The sequence below is a fragment of the Arachis hypogaea genome, chromosome 2 (assembly GCF_003086295.3).
Source record: "Arachis hypogaea cultivar Tifrunner chromosome 2, arahy.Tifrunner.gnm2.J5K5, whole genome shotgun sequence".
NCBI classification, from domain to species: domain Eukaryota; kingdom Viridiplantae; phylum Streptophyta; class Magnoliopsida; order Fabales; family Fabaceae; genus Arachis; species Arachis hypogaea.
Window position 1 is genome coordinate 10,351,110 of NC_092037.1, and position 14,974 is coordinate 10,366,083.

Consider the following 14,974-nt stretch of genomic DNA (forward strand, 5'->3'; position numbering starts at 1 on the left):
AGGAAGCTTCATATTCTTTCTTATTGTTTTTAATCTCTTTCTTACAGTTTGGTTTGAAGATTGAATCTCTCTCTTTGTTGCAGTGGCAGTAGTAAAGGAATTTCATTGGAAAGGTAAAAGGGTAGCAGTGCACGAATGAGGTGAGCCCCTTCTCTCACTCTCTCACTCTCTCACTCTCTGTGTGCCCCGCGTGCTCTCTAAAAAAATGTGTGTTTTATAATCTAAAAAAATGTGCAACTGCTACTGTCATCTGCTGTGAAACATCATTCACTTGCTCAAGTTCTTTGGCAGAAAGACCCCAGTTATTAATCCATGACTAATCTAATCCCAGTTCTGGATTTTCCCATGGCTAATTTAAAATCCAGTTCTATATTTAGGTTGATGTTTCATTAATATAAAGAGAAGCAAAGATTGGGACTGGTTTATTAATCTCAGTGCTTCAGATTACCCTCTTGTGACTCAAGATGGTTAGTTGTACGGCTTATAGAAGAAATGTTTCTGTTGCCCTTTTTAAGCTTCTTTTGCTCAATGATTATTAGACTAATATACAGGTGTATGATTCTGCAGATCTTCTATATACTTTCTTGGAGGTAGATAGAAATCTTAACTTCATTGAGCACACAAGTCGGTTACGATGGAAGGAGTAAGTTTTCCTTCTCCCTCCTTCCCCCTGACATAAACAACATTACAACCCAAGGTTATCGAAGTCCCTAGTTAATTGGGTCTCCTATCTAGTTTATGGATTTACATGTATACTCCTATGAGTTCAAGCATTGAGTTTTACGATTCTAGTTTACCAGAGTTCCACTAGTTAGGTGAACTCTCAAGTTTGATTATCTTGATTGAACCTGCTTTTATACATGATCCTGAATTGGACCACATTGTGCAGGAAAAAACGAGCGATGCCTTTGATTGTTGATCCAGGGCTTTACCAGTCAAACAAATCTGAAGTATTTTGGGTCACTCCTAATAGAAATTTGCCAACATCATTTAGACTATTCACTGGTTAGTTTTATTTTTTCATCTTGTAATGATTGAGTTTGATCACACTTTTCTAAAGGTTCATTTATGCTAATTTGGAGGAGAATAGTCAATTAAGAGAATGAAACCAGAAATAAATTGTGTAAACTTTTTATTTTTTGTTGGTGAGATGTTGGTTGCTCTTGTACTTCAACAAGTTATCTATAAGAGATAGCTTCTTAAGGCACACTTACAATGTATGCATGATCAACTTCAAAAACTTGTTCTCTTATAGCTTGTATTCGGTAATGTTAACTATTTCAAGCAGAAAATACAAAGACATTGAGACAGAAACAAAACAAAAGAAATTGTGTCCCTATTCCTATCCTCGCTGTCCCAATTTTAAGAGTTGTGTGGCTGAAGCCATAGCAAGGTCCAATTTGGAACAAGAGCTGCCACCTGGGTCCTGCGCTGTGGCCACAGCAGCCAAGGCAGATGCTAGCCCGGCAATGGAAAGAGCAGAATGCACGCGTGTATTCTCAATACGTGCCTGATCTTTCTTTTTCATACTGGTATTAGTATTTCCATTCTGCTTCTGATGCAACCATTTCCCAATAGTACTACTCATTCTTCTACAGTGACCAGAATGTGTGATCTTACCTGGCTGCAAAAGAGTATCACAAACACCTCTAAACTTTCATTGTACTACTATAATCAAGTTTAATTATTCTACTTGTGCTGATTTGGTTATTCTACTATGGCATGTTGATAATTCTGGTGGTTGATTATTTAGTTGGGAAAATGTGTGAATCAGTATGTATGGTGGCTGATTTTTTTGTGTACACAGCATTTTTTATGATAGGGTTTTAACTATGCTCTGCACCCTCTCTATGCTTAATATTTTTACTTATATTCTGCAGATAGTTTTGTGCATAATAGTCCTTTAATATATATGTAGGTCATGGCTCCTCGGGTCAAGGGTAAAGGTGTCAAGGGTCATAGAAGTTCTCGCACCACTGCCGCAGCCGCTATTTCAACCACCTCCACCTCTTCTGGGACTTTGGTTGTGCCAGATTTTCAGTCAGGATCACTTAGCCAGCAACCGTATTTGATGGTACCTAATCCAGGCTACACGGGTCTTCCTCCACCAAGTTGGCCTACTCCAGGATGTATGGGTCCCCCTCCTCCACCCCCTCCTCCAATTTCGATTCCTCCTCCGCTTCGCAATTCCAATCTATTAGTTGATTCAGAGACACCTGGAAGCTCTAGTACATCTCCTCCATCAGAGACTGCATCGGTTCCTAATAGTGTCACAAAAGAAAGATTGGTTCCCGATGGAAAAACAAGGTAAAATTTGGATCTCTCCATAATTAAAATAGCAGCTTCTAGTGGATTTCCCATACTGCATTACCTATTTCTCTTATTACTCTTCTACACAATTTTTACATACTGCATTACCTATTCCTCTTATTACTCTTTCAGCAAGCAATACTAATCACTCTTCTTCTTTTACTACTCCTAATCTAAATGTGTTTACTACTATATTTTAATTTCAAATTAAACTGCTAATGACTTAAAACTATTTTTATAGTTTTCTAACTTGTCAATTCTTTATGAAATTATTAGTTGGTTACCTTTCCCTCCTGGTTCTCAGAAGATTACAGAGATCATCAAGAAACGATATGATAAACTATACAAAAAGTTTGGAGATGTCCCTTTTCCGACAAAGAAGCTTTGGTTTAAGGAGTGGATGGTAAAAGTGTTGGATTGAATAAAATTATTTTGGATTGAATATTGTTCATGTGATTTGAATCTTATAAGTAGCAACTTGATGAGTATGTGCAGAGCCACTTTCTTATTGATGATGACGATGATGAGTTTTTCTGGAGGGCTTTCAAGTATAGGACAAGTAAGCGATTTAGCCAAATGATGTCAGATATCCGTGAGGGTGTGGATACAACCCACGAATGGCTAATTCCTGCTTACAAAAAGGTGTTGGAAAGGTATTGGGAAACAGATGAGAAATGGAAAAATATAAGGAAAAAAGCAAGAGAGAATCGAGCGTCACTCTTAGGTGGTTCTGTCCATTGCGGTGGTTCTATTCCATTGAGCTCAACTATAGAGAGGATGGTAACATAATTTAAGTGGCTTTAGATCTTATTTAATAGACATCTATTTATGTAAAATTTTTCTTATTTTGTATTTTATGTGGAACAGAAGAAGCAGTTGGGCCGTACACCAACCCACGAGGAGGTCTTCAAAGAAACCCACACACTTAAAAGTGACAAGTCTAAATGGGTGGACAAGCGCTCTCAAGACACTCATGTGAGATATAGCACAAATACTCCTCTTATGTCAAAATTATTAACTAATTTCTAGCTGTCTGGCATTAACATTACTGTATTTAGTGGTCCTAACTATGTTCAACATTATTATTATTATTATTATTCAGCTTTGTGCTTTGTGATTTTATAGTTGGTTTCTTTTCTTCCAAGTTTCTGTAGTCTAAGCCCTTTGACACATCTCTTTATATAGGGTCTATTCAATTATTCACAATTTGATTCCATAGACCAACTTAAGAGATAATACAGTTCACCAATCTTAATCTTGTGTAGAAAGCATGTGAAGCATGCATTATTCTCTTGGAATATGGTAAGCTTGTCCCATCTCTGCCTAACATGTAAAACTTTTGCATCAAATTATTCAAAGTGAAATGGTTTTTGAAACTTTGAAGTTTATTATCTGGCATGTCCCCATTACTCATCATGTAGTGTTCATGTCTCCCCTTCCTATTATCAGAATCTCCTTCATCATGTAGTATTAATCTTGTTTTTGCTTTTAGCATATCATAAAGAATGTTGATACTAATATTTAGCTCAATATTCTTGGGACTATTAAACTGTTCTTGCTGTTTGTGAAGATTTCTTGTGAAAATTCAGCCTCATTTTTGCTTGTGACTATTATTGGAGTTTTCTATTGTTTGAATTTAAATATATACAATTTGATTAGAAAAGTTTTGTGCAAAATCCGAAAGTTTTCTATTAAGTAATATGCATGGCTATTTGTCTTAATAATAATAATATAATTGATATAATCATTATGCAATATGAGAAGTTTATAAAAAAGTTGGCAGAAGTTCAGGCTCAACATGCCGAGGCTCAAGCACAGGGAATGGAGCTACAACCAATTGATGATGACTTGATTTGGGAGGAAGTGTGTGGTGGGCAAAAGAAGAATCGAGTTTATGGAAAAGGGTCATTCTTTGCTAGCTCTATCAAGTCTGGAACCACTTCTGCCAATTCTGTATCTGGAAGAGCACCAAGAAATCAAAATTCTGCTCCTGATTTGCGAGAACAGATTCATAATCTCAATGAAGAGCTTTTTCAGCGTGTTACTCAACAAACAGATGAGCGTATTAGTAAGTTGTTAGATACACGCTTGGCTCCTTTGGAAAAGACTAAAAAAAAAATTAGAAAAGTTGGAATGGACAATTGGAAAGGCCAAGAAGGAAAAGCTGAAACAGAAGAGATGGAATGAGGCTTATGTTAGCTATTATGAGAAGGTTAGAGCGTCAAGTAGTTCTAGTGCAGTTCCACTACCACCGCCACCGCTGCCACCCTCAATGTCTTCGGATGAGGGCTATAATGATGATGAGGATGAAGATGACACTGAAGACTATAGCTGATAGTTTTATAGTTGATGATCAATACATTTTGTTTATGTTTTGAATTATATTGACTTGCTTGTTTATAATACTTTTCTTTTAGTTTGATAATACGATGAATTTGTTTATGTTTTGAAATATTATAAATATTCAAATATAAATTAGATAAAAATTTGTATTAAATTTATATTTATTTTGTATGAAAACAAGTTTATTTTGTAATTAGAAAAATTCTATTTTACCTTACAGATGGATTTACAGACGGATTTTCTGTCTGTAATCATGATTTTCCAAAGTTTAAATTACAGACGAAAAATCTGTCGGAAAATCCGTCTGTAATTACCGACGAAAAATCCGTCGGAAAGTCCGTCTGTAATTACGGACGGAAAATCCATCGAAAAATCCGTATGTAATTACAGACGGAAAATCCGTCTGTAAGTTTGTCGCCGTCAGGAAATGGAGGGAGAATTTACAGAGGAAAAATCTGTCGATAAATCGTAAAAATCCGTCGATAATTTTCCGACTGAAAAAAATCCGTCGGTAAATAATTTCCGACGGGGCTTTTACAGAGGGACAAAATCCGTCGATAATTTCGTCGGTAACCAAAAATCCGTCTGTAATAAAGACTAAATCTATCTGTAAATCTGTCTGTATTTATTCATTTTCTAGTTGTGATTGGACGTAAACTTTATTATATTTTAATGTTAAACTAAAATACATATTGGTGTCACTCTTTTTACTCTATTTATCTTCAATTTTTTGCTGGTGTAAGAAAGTAAATGAAAAATTTTCTTACTAACTCAGTAACACATTTCATATTTAAAAAATTGTCTTGATTATTCAAACTTACTTTTTTGTAGGTCTATAAAAATTATATTATAGAATTTTTATGACCATTAAAAACAGTTTATACTAATGATTGCTATAATTATCACTAAAATATTATGATGCATGGACACTGACACGGATCGACACGGGACACGCCGATACGCGAATTTTAAAATTTTACATGACACGGGGACACGCATACATATAAAATATAAAGTATTTTTTAGATAAACCGTAACGATATTTTAATATTTTATTGATATTAAAATATAAATTATTTTTTTAAATTATTTTTAATATCTTATTTTAATTATATCAAGTATTTAAAATATTTTTTGTTTTAATAAATAATAATATATACTATATCTAAATTTATTTTAAGAATATATATTAAGAATAAGACCGGACACACTAACACGTGATGGTATTTAGGTGTGTTTAAGTGTGTCCGGAGAAATTTTTTTATCTTTATTAAGACATGGTTTGAATATAGCAGACTCGCGTGTCGTACGAGTGTCGGTGAGTGTTATGTCTAAAATGTGTCCAACATGCAGATACAACAACTCAATAAAGTATCTGTACTTTATAGCTAAAACATTTTAACAATTAAATATAAAACGACTAATATCTAATTACTGATAATTTTTATTGTGGTTAAAAATAAAATAAATCACCACTAAAAGGTAAATTTTCTTATAATATTTCGGCGTAAAGAATCTTGTCAGTCAAAATTTATCACAAATTCACAATAAAATTGATAACTTATTAAATGGTTTTGGATTTTAATTCATGATTATCTTTTTCCATTTATTCATTTTGAAGAATATGTGTGAATCAAAATTTAAGAGTATCTGCAAGTCTGCAAATTTAAAATATGTGTTAAAATCAAAATTTTCACATTTATAAAAACCAAAATTTAAAACAGCCATATATATCATAAACTTTTTATTAGAGTTCAATTAGGTCCTTGGATTTATTTCTGTGACTATTATTTTTTGGGTGGTTGGAAAAATTGACCTAGCCATTTTCTAAAATGGAGATTGGCTATATGATATTTGGTTAGTGATATGCATACACTTTCATGGACTTTGTGTGACACTCTTCTACTCAACCGTACCAAAAAAGTCCTGCTTAATTTGTAAGCACAACAATGCTACACATGAATGAATGAATGAATAATTTGTAATAATTATTGAATTGAACACAAGCTGAGTTTTGGTCCCATGCATTCTCACCACATTCAATGGTTCAACTTCTTTATGAAGGTTTCAATCATAGGACCCCCCATCATCATTATCACTCTCTCTTTTCCATCTACATTGTTCCGATCCTAAGGTTTTTTTTTTATTGATATTTAATGAGATGCAAATTTAGGGTTATTGTTTAAAATAGTCCTTGAAAAATCATGCACAAGTTAACTTTTCTCCTAAAAAACTCCACATCTCAAAATTTGGTTTCAAAGATACCAATGTGAGTTATGTATGTTTATTCTTCTGTTAATTTTTCAAATAAGAACGCGTTAGTTACTGATAATTATTTATAGTAAAATCTGTCACGTGTCACGTTTTTAATGTGTTATGTGGCATACATTTAATAGGGACACGTTAATAGAAAGAGTAACTTGATTTCTAGTAAGGAAAAGTATAGGGAGCCAATGATTTAAGCGAATAATGTGTACAATGGAGGTTTATGAAGTATTAGAGATATGATCATTAGTGTTACATTGTCTTGTCAGGTTATGCTTTTGGGATGAGTGGGTTCATGACATGATATTAGAGCTCTAGATCCAAAAGGTCCAGGGTTCGATTCTTGGTGAACTCTAAAATTAACTTAAGTTTTTAGGATGAGTGATTTGATGACATGAGATGTTTATTATCCCTGGTATTCGGATGATTATTCTGGATAGTGTGGGTGATGTTCATTTTATTCATGGACCAAAGATTTAACCCATTGTACACATTATACACTTAGGCCATTAGCTCCCTAACACTATCCTTCTGGTAATAGATATCTTGAAGAAACTAAATTGAAATGTTAACTCTTTTAGAGTTTAGACTATAAATTGAAATTTTCGACATAATTTTTTAGGCACAATTTAAACATTAACCCTTTAAAATTATTTTCCTATACATATTATGATGTGACATAACATAGGCAAGTACCAAGTGGTATGTCGTATAACACTAAATGTATTGATTTATTACTTTACAATATATTAACAAATATTAACGATTAATCATCAACTAGTTAAAGATCAAATTAAAATAATTGACATAATGTAGTTTCATAGACTAAAATTTAATTACATTATAATTTTAGGATTAAAACAAAACTTTTAATTTACTCAAACAAACAAACATCTGTAATTTGTTGTGTTTTAACCCTCCTTTATTCTAAAGAAGTATATCAACAAAAATAATGATAAATAACATTATTAAAGGAGAGAGATGAGAGTTGAATAAAAGTGTAATTTATTATTATTGAATTTTATTAAATAACTGGTCAATTAATTTCTTAAGAAAAAAATGGATTGGTTTTGAAACTGTAAGGATAATGAGGAGTAAGTGAGGGTGATAAGAATGTTTTAAGAATTTTAAGTTGAATAAGCTCAAGTTAGTTAGAATGAGTCAGTAAAATTATTAGTATCTTTTTAAGTGGTTAACTTTTTTTTATAGTATAAAAAATGTGTGATAGAATAAAAAAATACTCTATAAATATTATGTACTCTTTATATATTCTCATTCTGTTAATATTGCTAAGCTTTTAATAATGCAATTTACAATTTTTTTCTCTACTTATGTTCTCATTTTCTCTCAATGTTAGAGTTTTAATTCTGTTCCATTGAACCTAAATCTGCTATTTTTATGGTATTAGAACTTTGGTTTCTCTCTTATTCATGGCAAATTTAGGTACAAACATTTTAGAACTATTAGATCTAGGTTCCTCAATCTGAATGCAATCCAGCTTCACATCTACCCCAATATTTATGAAATTGGATGATGAAAACTACTTATAGTGAAAAGATCAAACAGAATCAACAATCGAAGGTAATGATTTGCTGGATCACATCGCTGGAGGAAAAAATACTAGAAATGTACCTAACAGTATCAGCTATCAGAATAGTAAATTCAACCTACAAGCTGTAGAAGAAGCAAGACGCACTGCTAAAACCGTGGCTCATAGTATTGATGACTAAACCCTTTATAACCAGAATGGTTGGATATGTATTTGTAAATGAAGTGTGGAAAAGACTTGAAGATCATTTCTCTTGTCAGATAGGAGCTAAAGCATAGTTATCAAACCCGACTTGATCCGGCTGGTTTGATCAAAAATTTGGTCATTCGGTACTTGGCCGGACCAAGCCACTCGTTGAACCGTCCATGCAACAGACCCCGTTGAACCACTTCGATTCGACGGGTTTCATGCGAACTTGGTGACCCAGCCGGTTAATTCAACTCGATTCGGTTCATATTTATTTCATGCTTAATGCAGTTGAAAAATCGCTTGAGTAGCGTTCAAATTAGATCCTTTGTGAGTGATTATGTTCTTGCTATAAAAAGTACAATAAATACACTAGCTTCAGTAGGTGAACCAATTAAAGAAAGTGATCATGTTAACACAATTCTTCTTACGGAAGAATATGCACCACTTATCATCTATGTGATGACTCATCTACAAGGCATTAGTGTTGGAGAGCATGAGGTAGTACTAATGATTCATGAGTGTTTGTTAGATAAGTTTCGCAAATCTGACCAGTTCATTCAGCTAATTTAGCGCATCACACACAAGAAAGTTATCAGATAGATAGTTTTCGAGGTGGCTATCAAGACAGAGGAGGTAGATCTGCAAGAGAAGATATAGCTCAGTTTGGTTATGATAGATCAACAACTTATGATGATAGATCAGCAATGAATGAGACTAGATTTGATACATATGTCACTGGCGGAGGAAAATAAAATTTTATTGGTGAACTTAATGAAGGCAGAAGTAATTTTAGTTTCAATGGAGATTTTAATAGTGGAAGAGGCAGTTATAGTGAAAATATAGGAGGCTTTAATGGTGGAAGAGGAGATTTTAATAGAGAAAGATGAAGAGACCGTCACTATGGATGAGGTAGAGGTAATAGCTTCTATGGAAAAAAAGTGCAGTGTTTGTAATACCCGGTCTAACCAAAATTAATTAAATAATAAGTTAAGTAGGAGCGAATATGGGTGGAAGATTTGGCAATTGGAATTTGATGATTTAAATATGATATTTGGATTTAGTGAATTTTTCCGAGTCAGAAGATATAGTTTTCTGCGTAAAAGTGCGCAGTGGAATTTTGACCGGTAGTACCGGCTGAGACCTATCTGGTACTGCAGCTGAGAAAATTGATTATGAGTAAATAGGATTAAGAAATGAGGAATTATAATTAGGGGAGGTAGAGATATTTGAAGTGCGATTTAGAGCGCTAATCTTAAAAGTTTTGGTCCAAAATTGGGCCAACGGACAAAAATAAGTGAATCGGGCCTAAGTAGGCCCAAGACCCAACATATATAAACATTAGTTATGAGCATTTCAGCTCATTTTGCCCTAAAGAATGAGTGTTGGGCGCTGAATTGAGAAGAGAGAAGAGAAGAGAGAAAACCTAACTCTTTTTGATCTTCAAACCACCATAACTTGAGCTACGGAGCTCCGATTGACGAGCCGTTTGCGACCACGCATTGCTCTTCTCATCCTCTACGATTCTATCTAAGTATTGTGGTGAGTATTTTATTCATCTCTGCCCAGTTTTCGAATTTCCCCACTGTTACACGTTTTTGGGTAGTTAGTGTTGAAATCTTGTGATTTTGGATGTTTAGGGATACTCCAACATGGATTCTAAGTGGGTTCTATCCCTACTTCATATGGGCTGAGGTAAGAAGTGCTCAAACCCTTGTAATTTATCATTTTTATGAGCCTTAGGTTGATGTATGTATGTGAAATTGGTTATGTTAGTGTATTTGGTGATTTTGATGCACAATTGGGAGGTTGGTGTTGCTTGTGGAGCTTTGGTGAGGCTTGAAGCTAAGGGTTGGTGGAGACTTCCATAGAAGAGGCTCAATTGGTTTGGCTACAAGAGGTACGATTTAAGTTTCATTTAAGTACCGTGTGGTGTGATGAGAATTCCTAGGCTAGATGCCCCTAGGATTAAGTTTGGATTGTGTAAATGGTTGGTGCTAATATGCATAGTTGGTATGTAATGTGAATTGATGATTGGGTTGAGAATTGTGTGGCCTTATATGCTTGGTGTATTGAAAATTTGATGTATTGGGTAATGAGTATTAATTTGTGGTTTATGCATTTAAATTGTGAAATTGGGCCGGAGGCCGGAAAGAGGTAAGGAAAGTAAGTTGATGTGTGCATTGTGTGATGACACAAGTGATTGGATGAATTTCAGATAATGAATATATGAATGATTGGGTTGGTTATTGAATAATGAGGTTTGAGGAGTTGAAGTGTGGAAATTGGTAATTTTGGGTGAAATTGTATAGATGAGGTATGTTTGATTTTGGTTGAGATATATTATGTGGTCATATATGTGAGTATGACTATTGATGCCTTGATGGTATGATAATGCATGAGAGATATATATGTTGTGATATATGCTTGAGGAATGATTAATGTAGGTTTGGGGGTGAAACCACGTGATAGTGAGTATGATATTGATTATGTATAATGATGGTTGATTGGAAATAGTATTGCTGGAAATTGGGATGAGGAAGGAGGTATGACATGTTGATATGTTTGTAACTTAGCCATTTGTTTGAAATGGGTAAAAATGGTTATATGGCGGTTTTGTGAATCGTGGTAAAGTGTTAATGTATGAGTTGAGGAGGCTTGATGTTGATTTTGGTATATTTTGATTGGTTTCAAAAAGGGTTGAAATTGGCATTTTTGGTTGATTTTGAGAAGAGTTGAAAATGGCTTGTTTTGAAAATGGCACTTTGTGGTTTTGTATAAAAAATATTGTTTTTGAGCATACTTTGATGGGACATAACTTAGACTACGGATCTCTATTTTGTGCCAAATCTGTTTAGAAATGAAATTGGATCCGGGATGTCCATGCCGTTCGAAGAACGGGTGAAAAACGATTTAAAATGAGAAAGTTATGTCCGTTGGAAGATTGGGGGTTGAATCTGTGAATTCTGCAGCTTTTAACTTAGAAAAATTTTAGCAGAATGGCCCCTCGCGCGTAGGCGCACTTGGCGCGTACGTGCCGTTCTTTCAGAAAACGCTATCCACGCGTGCGCGCGGTGTGCGCGGGCGCGCTGATGTGCTGCACCCAATGCCCAGCCATTTTCCAGAGTGTTGTGCCTGAACTGTGCCTGTTTTGTGCCTAGGGCACGAGAGCACCCACGCGTTTGCGTGGTGGACACGTGCGCGTCGCTTGGGTATTTTTCAATCCACGTGTTAGCATGCATGACGCATACGCGTCGATGAGTTTTGTGGCCATCCACGCGTGCGCGTGGAGTGCGCGTACGCGTGGCCCTGTTTTCTTCCCAAAGTTGATTTTTGAGTTTTAAAAGCCAAATCTCATACTTCTAAGCCTCCGATCTCACCCCTCATGTATTAAATCATTATGATATGCCTATCAATGAGAAAAGAGTTAGGGGATATGGTAACTTGCGAGTGAAGCAAGGGAAAAAGTTATGATCAATGATGATTATATGAGATATGGAGGATGACGGTGGAAGTACCGTGTATGCCATGAGCCGAAGGGCTATATTTATTGATAAATGGCTGGTTCTTGATTGAACCATGAGCCGGATGGATGAGTTATTGCCGGGTTACGGCAAAGTCATTATTGATTATGGCTGAGTATAAATGCATATATGATTAATGAATGAATGTGTTAAATGTATAATAATGGAAAATGTTGAAATGTGATGTGTAACCCCGGGTAGTTGGCAGTGGCGTTGTCCACTTGCTCCGAGTATGAGACGAAAAAGGATATTTATGATAAATGAGTTTAACTATGGAGTTTTGAATGAATGTATTAGTGATACCTGGGTAGTAGTAAGGGTTGTGGTTCGTCCCACTTGCTCCAGGTTAATGTTTGAGATTTGATAACAATGAGGATTGATAATATGAATTGAGATTGAATGAATATATGTTTGAGATACCTGGGCAGTAGCAAGGGTTGTGGTTTGTCCCGCTTGCTCCGGGTCAATGCTTAAGATACCTGGGCAGTAGTAAGGGTTGTGGTTCATCCCACTTGCTCCAGGTCAGAGATTGTGACGCCTAGGTAGTAGCGGCAGTAGTGGTGAATCCACTCGCTCCAAGTTGAGCTTTTAAACACCCGCCTGGGTAGTAGCCGCAGTAGTGGTTATTCCACTGGCTCTGGGTTGAGCGGGTAGTAGCAAGGGGGTTGTAGCTCAAACCTACTTGCTCCGCAAGGGGTGTTTCTGTCCAATGGTTAGCTACTAGGACATGTCGGGTTAGCTATATAACCGACAGATGATATCATTAGCCATAGGGCAGGCATACATCATTTGCATATGTTTGAATTGTTTGGGTTTGCCTATTTGTTTTGGATTTATATATCATATACGCTATGTTACCTGATTACGTGCTACTACCTTATTTGTGTATTACTTGTCTGTATTGCTTGTGTTTTTACAACTAAGAGATCCCTCATGTTGGTGTCGGTGGATGTTGAGGACTGTTCTTGATGAGATGAATTGATGATGTGATTGCATGATGATGATGATTTTTGAATGAGATAATTTGAGCCCCCTAGGTAGACGCAGTGATGTGATTTCACTAGCTCCAGGCGAGGGTATGATGTATTCATATAGAGTTGCTGAGGCAGAACAACTGGTGATGGTTTTGCTTATGATTCTGAGTCTGATTCGTGGAAGAATCAGCGAGTTGGGAAACATGTGTAACATGAACTAGATTTAGTATCCCCTTACGACCAATGCCTATTTATGGATTAGTGAGAATCTAGGCTGGATACTTGGTAAAAAGGAGTTTAGGATGCTTAGTGAGTTTTTATTGCAGTGCATTGTATTTATTTGGCACTTTTACCGTACTGGGAACCCATGGGCCCGGGGTTCTCATTCCGTATACACTCTTGTTTTTCAGATACAGGTTCAGGTGCTCAGAAGTGAGCTGCGGTTCATCTGAGAGACGGCGAAGATATTTATTTTCTCTACTTTGTGTTTTGCTTAGAATCTCTCCATCTTTGTTTTGAAAAGATTATATTATGTATTGAACTCTTTTGAACTTGCCTATAGAGGCTCTCATGTTTCCTTTGGGAGAGATTAGGATATACTGTTGTCAACTACTTTCATACTGTACCCTAGCCGGCCTAAACTTCGCGGGTCGCGACTAGTGGCTATTTACTTATGTTACATATATCTATCTGTTATCTATCTCTTAATCTCCTTTATGCCTTGTCTGTATATTGCTTTCGGCTTCATGTTTTATCTTTTTGTTGTCGAAACGTGAGTGATACGTCTTCACGATTTTATTTCTACTCTTTTCAGGCTTCTCGATTAATACTCCTTTCAAAATTACCTATATTTATATATTAAAAATCCACCTGAGAGTCGTACCACCGTAATATCATTGACTTATGACTCGAGCATAAGGGTTTGAATATTAGGGTGTTACAGTGTCAAATTTGTGGTAAATATGACCACATTGCTTTCAGTTGTTGGCATAAGTTTGATGAAAGATTTAGAGAAAAAAGAAGGCTTTCTCTATAATAACAGATTTGTAGAACAGGCCAGTGCAAACTTGAGAAATGTTCTTACAACACCTACAACTATTGATGATCCAAGCTGATATTATGATATTGTAGCCACACATCACATGACATCCAACAATCAAAATCTCATCAAGCATGAAGAATATGATAGCTCAGATAAAGTTGTCGTTGGTAATGGTGCAGGTTTGCAAATTTTTTATGTAGAAAAGCTATTCTTGACATCTGATTTGAGTTCTAAAACCTTCTTGCTTCATAAGCTATTGCATGTGTTTAACATAACTAAGAATTTGTTGTGTAACACCCCACCATACAGAGTCTTATGCTTAAGTCATAATTCAGAGATGGCAAGGTATTACGACCTCTAAAATAAAAATTTAATACGTATAGTAGTATGAATGATTGAATATAACTAGGAGCCTTTGTAGAAAAAGGGGTAAACAAAAACCGTCGCAACTCTAAAGCGCAACACTTCGATCGATAACGTGGCGAACAAGGGTAACCAACGCGTGATTATATATATACAAAGGAGTGTCAAAAACAGGAATATCAAGACTCAAAATCCGGCTGCGAAGATAACCGGTCCGAGCATAGCAATATATACATATGATAAAATAAGGAAAACCCCAAAGGGACACAGATACATAAAACCTATTCTCCAAAATCTCCCATAAGAGGAGTCATCACAGTTTGTAGTATTTAATGGAGATAAAAGTATCTAAGCAAAACATATAAACCAAAACATAACCCCGAGAACAAAGGATCTTCGCAAATCTAGAAGTCTCCAG

At 35.4% G+C, this 14,974-nt stretch overlaps 1 long non-coding RNA gene across 1 annotated transcript; it reads left to right on the plus strand.

Moving 5' to 3' along the window:
* Nucleotides 1–395: 395 nt before the first annotated feature.
* LOC112721551 (uncharacterized) lies at nt 396–1,008 on the plus strand. Its single transcript, XR_011869290.1, has 3 exons — nt 396–467; nt 568–643; nt 890–1,008. It is a non-coding gene; the product is annotated as an uncharacterized lncRNA (long non-coding RNA).
* Nucleotides 1,009–14,974: the final 13,966 nt, after the last annotated feature.